Below are 16,293 nucleotides of genomic sequence, written 5' to 3'. Positions count from 1 at the left end.
TCTCAAATAAATCTCAAATCAAATAAGAAATTGATGAGACTAGTTTTCATTGACTTATCATTATCCATAGGTGTTAGGAAAATATTTTTGGATTTTTCAAATATCAGAAAGTATTTTAAAATGAATTAAAACTATTAAAAACCAAATAATTCATAAAAAATATTAAATGAAGTCACATAAATAATTAAAAATCAAAATATGAAACTAATTTTTTCCCGAAAATTTTTGGGATTGGTCTCATATTTTTGTGACTTCAAATAAATTTTTTATGAATTTTTGAAAATAAAAGGAATTAACTGAAGTTAAAAGAAAATAGAAATAATAGAAAATAGCGCAACCACTAGATCAAGCTCATTAATTGACGTGGCAAGGAGAAATGGCTCAGATGTGAGGGCGCATGGTGGACATAAGTCAAACGCGCAGCATAATGCATTAAAACAAGTAAACGCAATGGATGCTCAGGATTATAACGTTGAGGCACGATCCAAGGGCTGGGAAAGCATACACGTGGTGATGGTGGTGGAAACCACCATCTTCTCCAGTGAACTACCGGAATCCGGCCACCACTTGCAGAGAAAATTTTTGTAACGAAAATGAAAAACAAGGACATCAAATTGAAACTCGGGTGATGTACATCACCACTGTATCCATGGATCTTCCTCACTCTTCCTATTTTGAGAGAAATATGAGGTGGAAGATCATGGTGTTCAAACTGAAAGTGCACGAAATGGAAAATTGAAACCATCATTAGCTTGCCTCAAATGTGAAGACTTCAGAAAACCACACAAAGAGGAGAATACTACATTGAATTGCAAGATCTAGATCCAAAAAGTTTGAAGTTCTACCTCTGAATTGGAGCTCTTAAGGCCACGAATTCATCAAGATCTTGATTCCTTTTTGCTCTGGAGATATTATGGATAAGATAGGCTAAGGAATTGAGCTTTGAAACTCAACTAATGGTGTTGAATTTCAAGCTTGAAAATGAGAGAAAAATCTGGAAAATTCCTTTGGTAATGGTTGGGATTTCAGTGTTGTAGCATTTCAGCTCTCCAAAGGGTTGATGAATGAATGATAGGGAGCTCTTATTTATAGCTGAAAAGGGTTGAGTTCATGATTCCCTCGTGTGCATGGCAATTCGAAACTTTGATGCATGAGCCTGTACAGGCACATGTGAGGCCTAATGATGGGTGCAAAACCAAGCTGAACTCATTTGGAATGGAACTGGACGTGTACATGTGATGTAATCAGCTTGCACATTAAGTTTCACCATGAAAATGTCAAAATGATCATAAACAAAGAGCTCTTCGAAAATCCTACATGGAAAGTCCAAAAAACTAATGTGAGTAATGGTTGGAAAGCCCTTGAAATAAGGAACAAAAGTCATGTTGGGAAAAAATTCATTTGGCATTTGGAAATTAATGAAAACTGGCTATGAAAGTTTGGGCACGAAACATGTCTAAGTGCTCCTTTGAAAATTTTCACCAAAAGCAAGCCTATTCAAGCCCCTTTGTTTCCATGATGCAAGCTTCAAATGGAAAAACCTCCAACATCAAAGTTGTAGATCTTTTCACGATGATAAATTTAGACTCAAATTTTTCATACTTTGGATTTTCCATAAAAACGTTATGGGCATTTTAAGTTAGGTACTTTTTCAAATTGAATAACTTAGATCCAAGGTGACCTATAATGTTTTGTATTATCACATGTATTTATTTTAAGATTATGAAATTTTGTCCAACATAACATTTGAATTATACATCTTAATCTTTCCTATGCATTTGGTCTAACCTCAAAATCATAAAATTTAAGGATGTTAGGTCCTTGGGAAGTTGACCCAAAATTAGGGTTTTAGTCAAAATGACCTATAAAGTTTTGAAATGAATGATGACCTTCCAAAATTCAAATAGATTTTTGATGATCATGAAAGTTGTTCATATGGTTATTAAGAACAATTTTGTTTTTAGGGTCATCCTCACTTGACAAATACGTCAAAAGTTGTATCTTAGTGGACCTCAGTTTAGTCAGATGAATTGACTGGTCAACTTTTCAAGGCCAAACTTCCAATCTTGATGAATGAGTGATTGAGGATCCTAAAATAAGCTCACATATGCATAAAATAATGAATGAAAGAACTTACCTTGATTAAATTTGATCATAGGTTGAGGTTGCTTCATGAGCAAGGCACAGTCCAGGCACAGTTGAATTAGGGTTTCCTTGGGAAACAATCCTCAAGCCCTTTGGGTTATCTTGATAAAATTGGAAGGTTGAGATACTTGGGAGACATATATGATGATTATGAGCTTTTTGGACCATTTTAATGCTTTTTCTCATCTTCATCTAGCCATTGCATTGGGCTTAGGAGCCTCCTGGGAGCATTGGAGCACATGATCACTTGAGCTTCAAAACAAAAGAGTTAGTGACATATTTTTGAGCTTTTGGTTAGTAAACGAGTAAGAAAAGCAATAATGTATAATATAAGCATGCTTGGTGGTCTCAAACCACTCACACAAGTCCCAACCCTAGAGCTAAGGAACCAAACATGCTATGATCCTTGAGGCAATGCACTGAGCAATGATATGATGCTATGAGGGATCTTAGGGTCAAAATTAGGGTCTTACAGTTGTGCCGTATTAGTATAATGCTACAATTATGAAGGATGGTCAAGAGGTCCTGTTACCTACGAATAGTTCAGTAGTGAGCATTGTTGATGTTACTAAGGTGACCCGCAGTGGTCGAGTGTTTAGGCCGGTGTTCCCAAAGGATAAAGAAGAAGCAGTTGTGAGTAAGAAAGTGGAAGCGCCTGTTGAAAACCTAGTTGGCTGTTCAAAATATAAGTCTGGTGAATCCAGCAACTTGAAACCCAATGATGATGATGAGGTACTTCGTTTGATTAAGAGGAGCGAGTCTAATATGGTAGAGCAGTTGCTCCAAACCCCCTCAAAGATCTTAGTGTTGTCTCTTCTCATGAATTCCAAAGCGCACAGAGAAGCACTACAGAGAGGTCTTGAACAAACGTTTGTAGAGCATGATGTTACTGTGGATCAGTTCGATCACATTGTGGCTAACATCACTTCTTGCAATAATCTCAGCTTTTGTGATGAAGAACTCCCTAAGGAGGGCAAAAATCATAATCTGGATTTGCACATCTCGATGAATTACAAAGAGGATGCTTTCTCAAATGTGCTTGTCAACACCGGTTCGTCACTAAGTGTGCTTCCGAAGTCAACTTTGTCAAAGTTATCTTACCAAGGAGCGCCCATGAGGTATAGAGGTGTAATTGTCAAGGCCTTCGATGGTTCGCGCAAGACGGTTATTGGTGAAGTGGACCTTCCGGTTAAGATAGGTCCGAGTGATTTTCAAATTACTTTTCAAGTAATGGATATCCACCCAGCCTACAGTTTCTTATTGGGAAGGCCATGGATCCATGAAGCGGGAGCTGACTTCCACTATGCACCAAAAATTGAAATTTGTGAAAAATGGCAAGCTTGTGATTGTTAGTGGAGAGAAGGGGATGTTGGTTAGGCATTTATCATCTTTCTCTTACGTAGGAGATTAGGATGAGGTTGGAAATCCGTTCCAAGCCTTATCTACTGCTGATGAGAAGAGAGTTAGGGCACCTATGTCCTCATTGAAAGATGCAAGAAAGATTGTGGAAGAAGCCAATGTTGATCAGTGGGGGCGCATGGTAGAGGTCTCCGACAACAAGGGCAGAACCGGCTTGGGGTTCCAGAAAGGATCATTAATTGCAAGGTCTGAAGATATGCAACTTAGCTTCCGTAGCAGAGGGTTCATTCATGGCAATGAAAAACACTTAGTTGTAGTGCTAGAGGACGACGAAGAGGAAGACTGCACCAATTTTGTGACGCATGGAAAGGCTTGCAACAATTGGACTGCTGTTGGTATTCCTGTTATTTTGCATCGATCTAAGTAATTGCTTTTATATGTTTTTTAAATCCTTCTCCTATGCCTAAGGGAGAAGTGAACATTGTTTGGGAATTTTCAAATTGATCATCAATAAAATTAATTCTATTCACATCTATGATGTTTGTTTTTACTTTTTTCTTTATTCTGAAAATGGTAATCACAAAAAACAGAAATAAACCATATAATTGTCCATCTGCATAATATTTGGTCACAAATTCACTTCTCTAAAATCAAAATATCAAATCATTATGCAGGTTGGTTTCTAACCCCATTGAATACAATGATCCTCCTCCTTCTCCAAATTTTGAATTCCCTGTGTTTGAGGCCGAGGAGGAAAGTGATGTAGAAGTGAGTGATGAGTTATCTCGTCTTCTTGAGCAAGATGAAAAGACCATTCAGCCGTTCGAAGAGCAGGTCGAGTTAGTCAACCTGGGTTACGAGGATGATGTGAAGGAAGTCAAGATTGGGTCTCGACTGTGTCCAGAAGTCAAAAAGGGGTTGATTGATCTTCTTCGAGAGTATTCAGATGTGTTTGCTTGGTCCTATCAAGACATGCCTGGGTTGGATTCTGTGATTGTGGAGCATAGATTATCGTTGGAGCTAGAATGTCCGCCAATCAAGCAGAAGTTGAGAAGAACGCATCTTGATATGGCTGTGAAGATCAAAGAGGAAGTGCAGAGGCTAATTGATGTCGGTCTCCTTGTAACTACTGAGTATCTGCAATGGGTGGAAAATATTATGCCTGTGCCGAAGAAAGATGGAAAAGTCCGCATGTGTGTTGACTATAGAGATTTGAATAAAGCCTGTCCGAAAGATGATTTCCCTCTGCCACACATTGATATGTTGGTAGACAATACTGCTAAATTCAAAGTCTTTTCGTTTATGGATGGATTTTCCGAATATAATCAGATCAAGATGGCACCCGAAGATATGGAAAAGACCACATTCATTACACCTTGGGGAACATTTTGTTATAAAGTGATGCCTTTCGGTCTAAAGAATGTTGGTGCAACTTACCAGAGAGCAATGCTACTCTTTTTCATGATATGATGCATAAAGAGATTGAAGTTTATGTTGATGACATGATTGCTAAATCAATTGATGAAGAGGAACATGTTGAGCATTTGTTGAATCTATTCCAGCATTTGAAGAAGTATAAACTCCGCTTCAATCCCAATAAGTGTACTTTTGGGGTTCGTTCTAGTAAGTTGTTGGGCTTTATTGTTAGAGAGAAGGGTATTGAAGTTGATCCTGCCAAGGTCAAAGCAATACAAGAGATGCATGTGCCCAAAACTGAGAAGCAAGTCAGAGGTTTTCTCGGCTGCTTGAATTATATTTCCAGATTCATTTCCCACATGACTGCCACATGTGCGCCTATATTCAAGCTTCTTCGAAAAGATCAGTCTTGTGATTGGACCAAAGATTTCCAGAAAGCTTTTGACGGTATCAAATAATATTGGCTTGAACCTCCGATTTTGTCTCCACCTATTGAAGGAAGATCGTTGATCATGTATCTGAACGTGCTTGATGATAGATTGGGTTGTATTCTTGGTCAGCAAGATGAGACTGGAAAGAAAGAATTTGCAATCTACTACCTCAGTAAGAAGTTCAGCGATTGTGAGACTCGGTATTCTATGCTAGAGAAAACTTGTTATGCATTGGCTTGGGCTGCTAAGCGTCTGCGTCAGTATATGTTGAATTATACCACGTAGTTGATATCCAAAATGGATCCAATCAAGTATATATTTGAGAAGCCTGCTTTACCTGTGAGGATTGCCCGTTGTCAGATGTTGTTATCAGAGCATGATATTGAATACCGATCTCAGAAAGCGATCAAAGGTAGTATCTTGGCTGACCATTTGGCTTACCAACCAATTGAAGATTATCAGTCAATGCAGTATGATTTTCCTGATGAAGAGATTTTCTACTTGAAAATGAAAGATTGTGATGAACCATTGCTTGAAGAAGGTCCAGAACCTGGTTCCCGTTGGGGCATGGTATTTGATGGAGCACATAATCAATATGGAAATGGCGTTGGGATAGTGATCATTACTCCTCAAGGCACGCATCTACCATTTACAGCTAGATTGACTTTCAAGTGTACAAACAATATGGCAGAATATGAATGTCTGTGGAGATTCAGCCTTGGTTGTAAATCAGATCAAAGGTGAATGGGAGACAAATCAACCCGGATTAATACCATATAGAGATTATGCGAGGAGGATTTCAACTTTCTTTACAAAAATTGAGTTTCATCATATCCCTCGAGATGAAAACCGGATGGCAGATGCTCTTGCAACGTTGGCATCAATGATTGTAGTGAAGTACTGGAATGAAGTTCCCTATTTATCTGTGATGCGTCTTGATAAGCCAGCTCATGTGTTTGCTGTTGAAGAGGTCAAAGACAAGAAGCCGTGGTATTACGACATCAAATGTTTCCTCCAAAGTCACATTTACCCGCCTGGGGCATATTTGAAAGATAAGAAGACTTTGAGAAGATTAGCCGGTAATCTCTACTTGAATGGTGATATACTATACAAGAGAAACTTCAACATGGTTTTGCTGAGATGCGTGGATAGACACAAAGCAGGCTTGTTGATGACCGAAGTGCACGAAGGTTCCTTTGGTACTCATTCCAATGGACATGCAATGGCGAAGAAGATGTTGCAAGGAAGTTACTATTGGCTGACAATGGAATATGACTGTTGCAAATTTGTGAAGAAGTGCCGCAAGTGTCAAATTTATGCTGATAAGATTCATGTTCCTCCGACACTATTGAATGTTATCTCTTCCCCATGGCCCTTCTCCATGTGGGGAATTGATATGATTGGGATGATTGAACCCAAAGCTTCGAATGGACATCGTTTCATTTTGGTGGCAATTGACTACTTCACAAAATGGGTTGAAGCGGCATCGTATGCGAATGTAACCAAGCAAGTTGTTGTGAGGTTTGTCAAGAATTAGATCATATGCCGTTATGGTGTGCCAAGTAAGATCATTATTGATAATGGATCGAACTTGAATAATAATATGGTGGAAGCTCTTTGTAAAGACTTAAAGATTGCATATAATAATTCTTCTCCCTACAGACCTAAGATGAATGGGGTTGTTGAAGCTGCGAACAAGAACATTAAGAAGATTATTCAGAAGATGGTTGTCACATACAAGGATTGGCATTAGATGCTCCCATTTGCGTTGCATGGGTATCGTACATCTGTCCGCACTTCAACAAGGGAAACCCCCTTCTCTCTTGTGTATAGTATGGAAGTAGTGCTCCCCGTAGAGGTTGAGATTCCTTCATTTCGTATGCTTATGGAAGCCAAGTTAACTGAGGCTGAATGGTGTTAGACCAGGTTTGACTAGTTGAATTTGATCGAAGAGAAGAGATTGACTGCCATGTGTCATGGTCAGTTATATCAGCAGAGAATGAAGAAAGATTTTGATAAGAAGGTCAAACCTCGTGTGTTTAGAGAAGGTGACCTTGTGCTCAAGAAGATTTTGTCGTTCAAGCCAGATTCTAGAGGGAAATGAATCCCTAATTATAAAGGCTCATATGTTGTTAAGAGAGCCTTTTCAGGCAGTGCATTAATACTTACAAATATGGATGGTGAAGAGTTCACTCGTCTTGTGAACGCGGATGCAGTCAAAAAATACTTCGCCTAAAAAAGAAGAAAAGAACAACTCGCTAAGTTGAACACCCGAAAGGGCGGCTTAGGCAAAAAACGAGGGTCTTGGTGGACTGAAAACTTGAAAGGGCGATCCACGCAAAAATTAGAGACATAAAACAAAAAGATTTTCCCGATAAGTTGAGTACCCCACCTTGGGGCAACTTATGCAAAAATTAGGGATTATGGCAAGTAACTGTATTCTGCTGACCTTCAGTGTTTTGAAGACTTGATTGAGCACAAGGGTTGACATCAATTCATCACCCCGGTAGTGGTCGAGAGCAAAGTGGATATAAAGAGTTGGTAGAAGGATTAAGGATCATTTGTATTCAATGTAACCCTTTTCCATGTAAATTATTATTTTCAACTTTGTAAAATCTATGGAGTCTTGTCATTTACATACTACCATTCTATCAAATAAAGTTGATCTTTTATCCAATTGTTTTTACTCTTATTTATTTCAGCCAATAGTTTAAATTATACTATGATCAAAAACTCTTTTTCTTAAAAACATATAAAGCAAGAATTTTCCAAAGCAATTAAAAGAAATATCAACAGCATTCTGATGGATAACAAGCCTCTAAGTGCGAAACATCCGAGGTTCCCCAAGCAGTTAACCCTTCGGGTATCCCAAGACGATTGTGTTGATTCAGTTCCTTGGCGGAATTTTTGATTCCCCAGTAGAGCTTTGTTTCTTTCCCTAAGCTGAGTTGGTTGGTTCAGGTACTTTATAACTTGTCTCCCTCGACAGAGTTTCTGCCTTCCCCCAATGGAGTTTGGTTTCCTTCAGTAGAAGTGGTTGATCTTCCCAGGTGATCACATTGGTTTCCCTGCCAATCGCCAGTCGACTTGCTCCCCAGTCAGAGTTTCCTCCTGGTTCCTGAGCAGTTTGCTTTCCCTGTAGGGTTGTCTTCCATTTTTATGGTGTTGACCTAAATTTCCCCACAAGCTCGGTGATATTTTCTCTCTCCTCAGCAGATCTCCTTCTTCCCCACTTAGGGTTGAGCCTTTTCGGATTGTTGATCTCTCTGTTCTCCGGCAGTTGTCTCCATATTTTATGGATTGGCCGAGGATTGTATTGATGATTCAATTTCTTTGCGACACCTTTGTATCCTTTGTGATCGTTCTTGTTAGCATAATCATCATATATACATACATTCATATAATTTCATATTCGCATATCTGATTAAATTGTTGGTTTTGAGATTCTCATTCCCTGTATGGCGGTACTTGATTCCCATACAAACTTTAGTGTCTGTCCTCCCTCAATTGTAGAGTGTCGGACCCTTAGGCAGAAAGATTTTAACCTTTCTCCTCTTCCCCACTGAGTCGTTTCCTCGTGGATGATTATTACTTCAGTTTCCTCCCTAGTCGTTTATCTGGATGGAACCGCTCCCCTTGAGTTATGTCCTCATCGGGTTGAGTCTTGATTGACTGTTTCTTTCTAGTTCCTACCTAGATAGATACTTTGAGTTCCCTAAGAGTCTATTACCCAGTAACTGGTAATATTCTTCTTATTTTGCAGTTTGTTACTTCTTTCCCAATACCTGGAAAAAGTACCCTGGTTTTCCCAACAGAAGAGTCCCCAGTGGATCTGATTCCCTAGGAAGTATATCCTTGATATGTTCACCCTAACCGGTGACGGATATCTTTCTCTCCCCTGCTTGAGTCTATCCTTGACATGTTCATCCTAGCCGATGACGGATATTCTCTTTTTGGTATTCTACCCAGAAAAAAGGTAGTTGTAATCCCTATTCTTGTTTCCCATAGAGTTAATCCTTGATATGTTCATCCTAACCGATGACGGGTTTCCTTCTCTTTGCGGTCTTCTACCTAGTAACCGGTAGTTGTAAATCTTGCTTTTTGTCCCCTTCGCAGAGTTAATCCTTGATATGTTCACTTTAACCAGTGATGGATTCTCTCTCTTGGTAGTCTATCTAGTAACTGCTAGATGTAATTCCTATTTTATCTCCTCACAGAGTTTATCCTTGATATGTTCATCTTAACCGGTGACGGATTTTCTCTTTGAAGGTATTCTATCCAACATTCGATAGATGTAATTCCTACTTTTTGTTCAGTTCGTTTATCCTTGATATGTTCATCTTAACCGATGACGGGTACCCTCCTTGACAATCCCAGGCAAGTCTATCCTTGATATGTTTATCCTAACCGATGACGAATTTTTTCCCTATTGAGTTTATCCTTGATATGTTCATCCTAACCGATGACGAATACTCTCACCTTTGGTCTTCTGCCCAGTAACTGGTAGTTATAAATCCTATTTTCTGCAGTTTCCCTAGAAAGGCTATTATTACCCGTTAACCGGTAATGAATATTCCCTTTTGTTGTTTCCCAGCGAGTCATCCTTGATATGTTCATCCTAATCGATGACGGATGTCCTCTCTGTCAGAATTTTATTATCTCCTTACCTAGTAACTGGTAGTAGATAATTGAATTCTGCTCCACCTGTGTTGAAGTTTATTTCTCCCCAGTTGAGTTGAGTGCACATTTCCTTAGTGAAATTACTTTTCCCTGCATGATTCAAGTACTTCAGTTTTTATCCTGACTTACTCGTATCCCCTACAGATGTTGTTAATTCCCCGATTGAGTCTTTCCATTTCATATGGAATTCCTCTAGTCCCCCAGTAGTTTTAAGTCGTAGCCTGGCCTACGCATAACCCATTTTATCCCCCAGAGTCTCTGTTTCCCCAGTGAGTTCTCCTTACAGAATGCATTTTACTCCTGCGGACTTTCGGTCTCTCCGATTTCTTTTCCTTTATGGAAATATTTCCCCATAAAGAATTTACTTTTGCATTCATATCATATGTATCATGAGGTCTCTTAGGGACCAAAATTTGTTTCTATATGTTGTTATTTAAGCCCATTCTACTGAGTCGACATGAAGATTTTAACCTTTGCCTCCTCAGTTAGAATGTCCTTAAATAGGGGTAGCTGTAATACCCCAATTTGACCCTAAGATCCCTCATGCAAATTCATCATAAGAATTAGCATTAGGATCATACCTTGGCATCCTCCTTACCCCTCCTTCATTGGGTTTGTTTTGGGAGAGATCACCAAGAACTTTGTGATTGTATCATACTTGTATTTTATCATTTTACTAACCAAAATAACAAAATATGTCTTTGCATTTGCCTAACTCCTTTTGTAGGTAGGGCATGATCTCCATTGATCTATCAAGATCATATCTAGGGTTTGAGACCCCCATGACAAAGAGCACAACCATGAGTTGATACAAGAATGGTTATGAGCATCATATATGAGTCCCAATAATCTATACATGTTATATTAATCATGTTTTCTTCAAGAGTTTGAGGGTGATTTGCCTTGGAAACCCTAGTTTGACTGGGTATCTTTAGTAACTTCTTCAACCTGCTATCTCACCAATTGATCAAATTTATCAAGGGGCACTTCAAAATTCATCATCTTATGAATATATGATCTACCATGAGCCTAGAAAGTCATGAGAATTGAAGGTTAGCAAGTTGGTTGATGGTGGTTGGCCAGATGAATTCATCTGATCAAAATTGGGTCTCTCTAGAACCTATCTCCTACAATTTTCACCATATAAAAATGATATCAAGAGAAACCTTACTCTAAATGACATTCCAAACAAGTTTCATGTTGATACCTAGAGCTAGTTTTGCTTGGAAAACCATTTTCTATGTTGAAACATTATAGGTCATTTTGTCTAAACCCTAATCTGGATGTCAACTTCCCAAGGCCATAACTTGCTCAATTTTTTTGAGATGAAAGATTTCCATGTTGCAAAATCAAATTCAAGAGGTCTAATTCAACTTTTATGTTTGGAGTTGGAGCTAATTCAACTTTTATGAGCATGTGATATGAGGCTACATTATAGGTCAATTTTGACCTATACCATTGAACAAGTGATTTTTCCAAACTTAAAAAATGCATAACTCTATCATTTCAAATACAAATGACATGAAATTGGTGACCATTTTGAAGGTCTTTGAAATATAAACAACTTTGATGAAGACACCTTTCTCATTTGAAGCTCACATAAAAAGTTAAGCAAGGTGGAATATTGAGACATATGGCTTGATACTTCGAAAAATATTGATATGTTACAAATTTCCAAACTTCCACCTCAAAATTCTTCATGATACAAAATTAAAATGGAAAAGTGTTGAACATGAAAGTTGTTCCTCTTGATCTCACCTTTCCGAAAAGCCCAAATTCATCCATTTTGGACAAGAAATGAATAGGTTGTGCATGGCATGAACATGGTATCATCATTTGGCAAGATTGAACTTCAAACATCCATGCATAATTGCCCAGCATCCAACATGACTCCAGCTTGCTTACACTAAATTATGGATCAGATGGAGTGATTTCATGGGCCTGTGTACGCCCATTCACCCATGCATCACACATTGCTAATTTTGGAAGTTCACTTCAAGTGTGCGAATATCAATTGAATTGGCTATAAATAGAGCTCCATATACTCATAATTTCACACAAATTCACTCCAGCTTTGATCCTAAACCTCTATCCCTCTCATTCCAAAGGATAATCCTGAGAATTTCATTTGAAATTGAGTTTGAATTCTCACTGTTTTGAGATTCAAAACTCCAGGGATCCAAGACCTTTTGTGCATTCCATTTTACTTCTGCAAGCATTTGGAGTGAGATCAAGCACAAGCAAAGGCAAAAACAGTTGAATCCAGACCTACATTGAAGGTATTTTTCAGAATTTTTCATCTCTTCGATTCTCTTTCAATCTTGCTCAATTCTCTTGATTCTTTAGTTGTCTGAAGTCCTACCAACGTAGGCAAGAAGATTGAGTTGCTTTGAGGCCAAATCGAAGCAACTCAGTTCATGTACCTCAAATTTCAAATCCATGTATCTCTCAATATACTTGGAGTTAGGATGAATTGAGGTCAGATTCGTGCTCTACGCCATTTTTTCTTTTAGATCATGTTCTCCTTTTTCATTTTTTTAATGGTGATGAGTGAACCAGTCCGGCCAGGGTCGCCGGAGAAGACGACCGGCCTTTGGACGCCGGTGATATGTTGGCTTGGTTTTGATCCATTGATCTCATTTGAATTGTTTTAATCACGAGCGTGCATTGTAATTACCTTTCCTGTGGCGCATTGACTCAAGACCATAATGGAACCCGTGCTGGTGGCCACTTGATATGCCACTTCAATTAATGAGGGAGATCAAGTGGCTCACGTTTTTTGGTTGTTTTCTTATTTTCTTTTATTCCGTTTATTTTCATTAATTCATATTAATTTTAATATTGATCCAAAAATATGAGAGTTTCACCAAAAAAATTCAAATAGATTCCTCTTTCATATGTCGAATTAAAATTATTTTTTGGATCATTATTAATATTTTTCATGATTTAATTGATTTTTCATTTGTTTTTAATTGTTTAAAAATACTTTTAAATGTCCAAAAATTCTGAAAATTTTTCTCCAAGGTCCTTTTACCTTGTTTGACCTATGATAAATCTCATGGCCATTTATTTGGTGTTTTGATGAGGTTTTAGGAATTTGACAAACCATATTTCATTTAAATGCTTTGTTTTAGTATTTTTAATTGGAATAAATGTCAAATAATTTTGTTGACCAATTGTAATGACTTGTTTGAGTTTGACTCTTGTTGTTGGACCTTGATCAAGGTTGATTTGACTTTGTCAAATTAATATCATTGGATTGAGGGGATTGATGGAATGTATATTCCATCTCCCAAAATGAATGAATGATATTAATTTGGTAAAAGTCCTCCTTTGATCAATTTAAGTTTTGATCTATTCCCCTCCCTCTTCATCTCATTCGCCTTCTTTATGCATTCATCTCATTTTCCCTATGATATCTCAAAGTCCTAAAGTTAGTTGATTGAAAAATTAACACGAGTATGGATGAGATTAGGCCACACGTTTTGCATATTCTTTTTGTGGTTGTATGTTTCATGAGCATAGTTCATAATACCATGTCTCTAACATGCATTAACACCAAAATTCTATTGCCCGACCTCAAATAGTTGTGACTTCTACATAAGTTCAATTACGATTGATTGACATAGCGGTAAATTTGTGACATAAAAGGCATACCATTCTAGTTAGTGAGATTGTAAGTTTCCCCTCTTTCATGGTATTGTATGGAAACTTGGCCTTCTTTCCTTCCTTTGGAAGATGTTTTGGTTCAAGGACCCATGCTTGTGATAAGTGGGTTGAGTGTTCTCCAAAGAATGTCTAAGAATGAAAAGCAAAAACAAAACAATACTAACTTCTAACCTATTAACTACTAACTTTTAATTTCAAGCCCTTTACTTTAATGTTATTTAATTCTATCTTTATTTCATTTGCCATTGTTCATATCATTCTAATTGCTTATGTTAATGCAATTTTCACTTTGTCGACTTAGACCATATTGTGTGATGTATTTTGTTTATGTATACTTTGTTTTTTTGTCTGGTCTTTGACCATTAGTGTACATAATAATAAAAAAAACCCTAAAAAAACTTTTGTGTGGACTGTTGGCTTAATCTTGGATAAATGGACTTAGAATTTAGGCAACATTCCTATGCTAAAGGACTTGGCCAATGCCAACTTATTGAGAAACCAAGTGCTTTCAATTTGAAACTTTATTAGATACATCATTCAAGATCCTTCTGAGTTCATCTACAACATGATCATTGTGAAGCTGTTATTTTGAACCTGTGACTTGTGAAACTCATATGTTATATGGGCTACCTTGAATAAGATCATGGAATGGATAAGCTTGGGATGTGACCATCTTTATTTGATGTCTTGCTTTTCAAGATAATATAATTTTGCATTTGTGTGTTGCTTGATTCTAAAAAGTCCAAGGAAATTCTGGGTTTCTATTGACATTCTTGTCTATTGGATTGCTACCCATTTGGTTTCCTTGGGAAACAATCCTCAAGCCCTTTGGGTTATCTTGATCAAATTGGCAAATTGAGATACTTGGGAGACATATATGATGATTAAGAGCTTTGTGGGTCATTGTCATGCTTGTTCTCAACTTCATCTAGCCACTTCATTGAGCTTAGGAGCCTCCTAGGAGCATGGGAGCACATGATCACTTGAGCTTCAAAATAAAAAGAGTTAGTGACATATTTTTGTGCTTTTGGTTAGTAATCAAAATAAGAAAAGCAATAATATAAAATTCAAGCATGCTTGGTGGTCTCAAACCACTCACACAAGTCCCACCCAAGGGTTAAGGAGCCAAACATGCTATGATCCTTGAGGCAATGCATTGAGCAAATGATATGATGCCATGAGGGATCTTAGGGTCAAAATTAGGGTCTTATTGTGATGCACAAGCTTGCATGGGCGTGTACAGGCCCATGAAGCAATCCATTATGATCCAATTGCAACTGTACTAAAGTTCAAATCATGCTTGAATGGCAAGGCAAGGTTAAATGGAGTTTTGGACATTTGATTTTCTCCAAAGATGCAGGTCATTTAAGTGTTAAGTCATATATCTCAATATTCCACCTTATTTAACTTTTTATGTGAGCTCCAAATGAGAAACGTGTCTTCATCAAAGTTGTATATCTTTCAAAGACCTACAAAATGGCTACTGATTTCATGTCATTTGGATTTAGAATGATAGAGTTATGCATTTTTGATGTTGAGGAAAATCACTTGTTCAATGGTATTGGTCCAAAATGACCTATAATGTATCCTCATATCACATGCTCATACAAGTTGATTTAGCTCTCCCTCCAAACATCAAAGTTGAAGTAGACATACTGAATTTGATTATGCAACTTGTAAATATTTCATCTCATAAATATTGAGCATGTTATGGCCTTGGGAAGTTGACTTTTAAATTAGGGTTTAGACAAAATGACCTATAATGTTTCATCATAGAAAATGATTTTTCAAGCAAAACTAGCTCTAGGTCTCAACATGAAAGTTATTTGGTATGTAATTTAGAGTAACTTTACGCTTGAAATCATTTTCATATGGTGAAAATTGTAGGAGATAGGGTCTAGGGAGACCCAATTTTGATCAGATGAATTCATCTGGCCAACCACCATCAACCAACTTGCTAACTTCCAATTCTCTTTACTTTATAGGCTCATGGTAGATCATATATGCACAAGATGATGAATTTTGAAATGTCCCTTAATAGGTATGATCAATTGGTGAGATAGCTTGTTGGAGAAGTTACTCAAGACACCCAGTCAAACTAGGGTTTCCAAGGCAAATTACTTCCAAACTTTTGAAGAATAAATGATCAATATGACATGTAGATATTATTAGGACTCATATATGATGCTTTGAGACATTTTGGATTAATCCTTGATTGTACTTTTAGCCATGAGGGTCTTAAACACTAGATATGAACTTGATTGGTCAATGGGGATCATGCCCTACCTACAAAAGGGTTATACAAATACAAAGACATATTTTTGGTATTTTAATTAGTAAAGAAGTATGTTACAATCACATGGTGCTTGGTAATATCTCCCAAAACAAACCCAATGAAAGAGGGGTAAGGAGAATGCCAAAGTGTGATCCCAATGCTAATGCATATATATTGTAAAACCCAAATTTTGACCCTAAGATCCCTCATGCAATTTCATCATAAGCATTAGCATTGGGATCATATCTTGGCATCCTCCTTACCCCTTTTTATTAGGTTTGTTTTGGGAGACATCACCAAGCACATTGTGATTATATC

Source organism: Lathyrus oleraceus, chromosome 2, assembly GCF_024323335.1.
Source record: "Lathyrus oleraceus cultivar Zhongwan6 chromosome 2, CAAS_Psat_ZW6_1.0, whole genome shotgun sequence".
In the NCBI taxonomy this organism is placed as follows: Eukaryota; Viridiplantae; Streptophyta; class Magnoliopsida; order Fabales; family Fabaceae; genus Lathyrus; species Lathyrus oleraceus.
The sequence above is the reverse complement of the archived record's forward strand: the minus strand, read 5'-3'. Positions refer to the sequence as shown.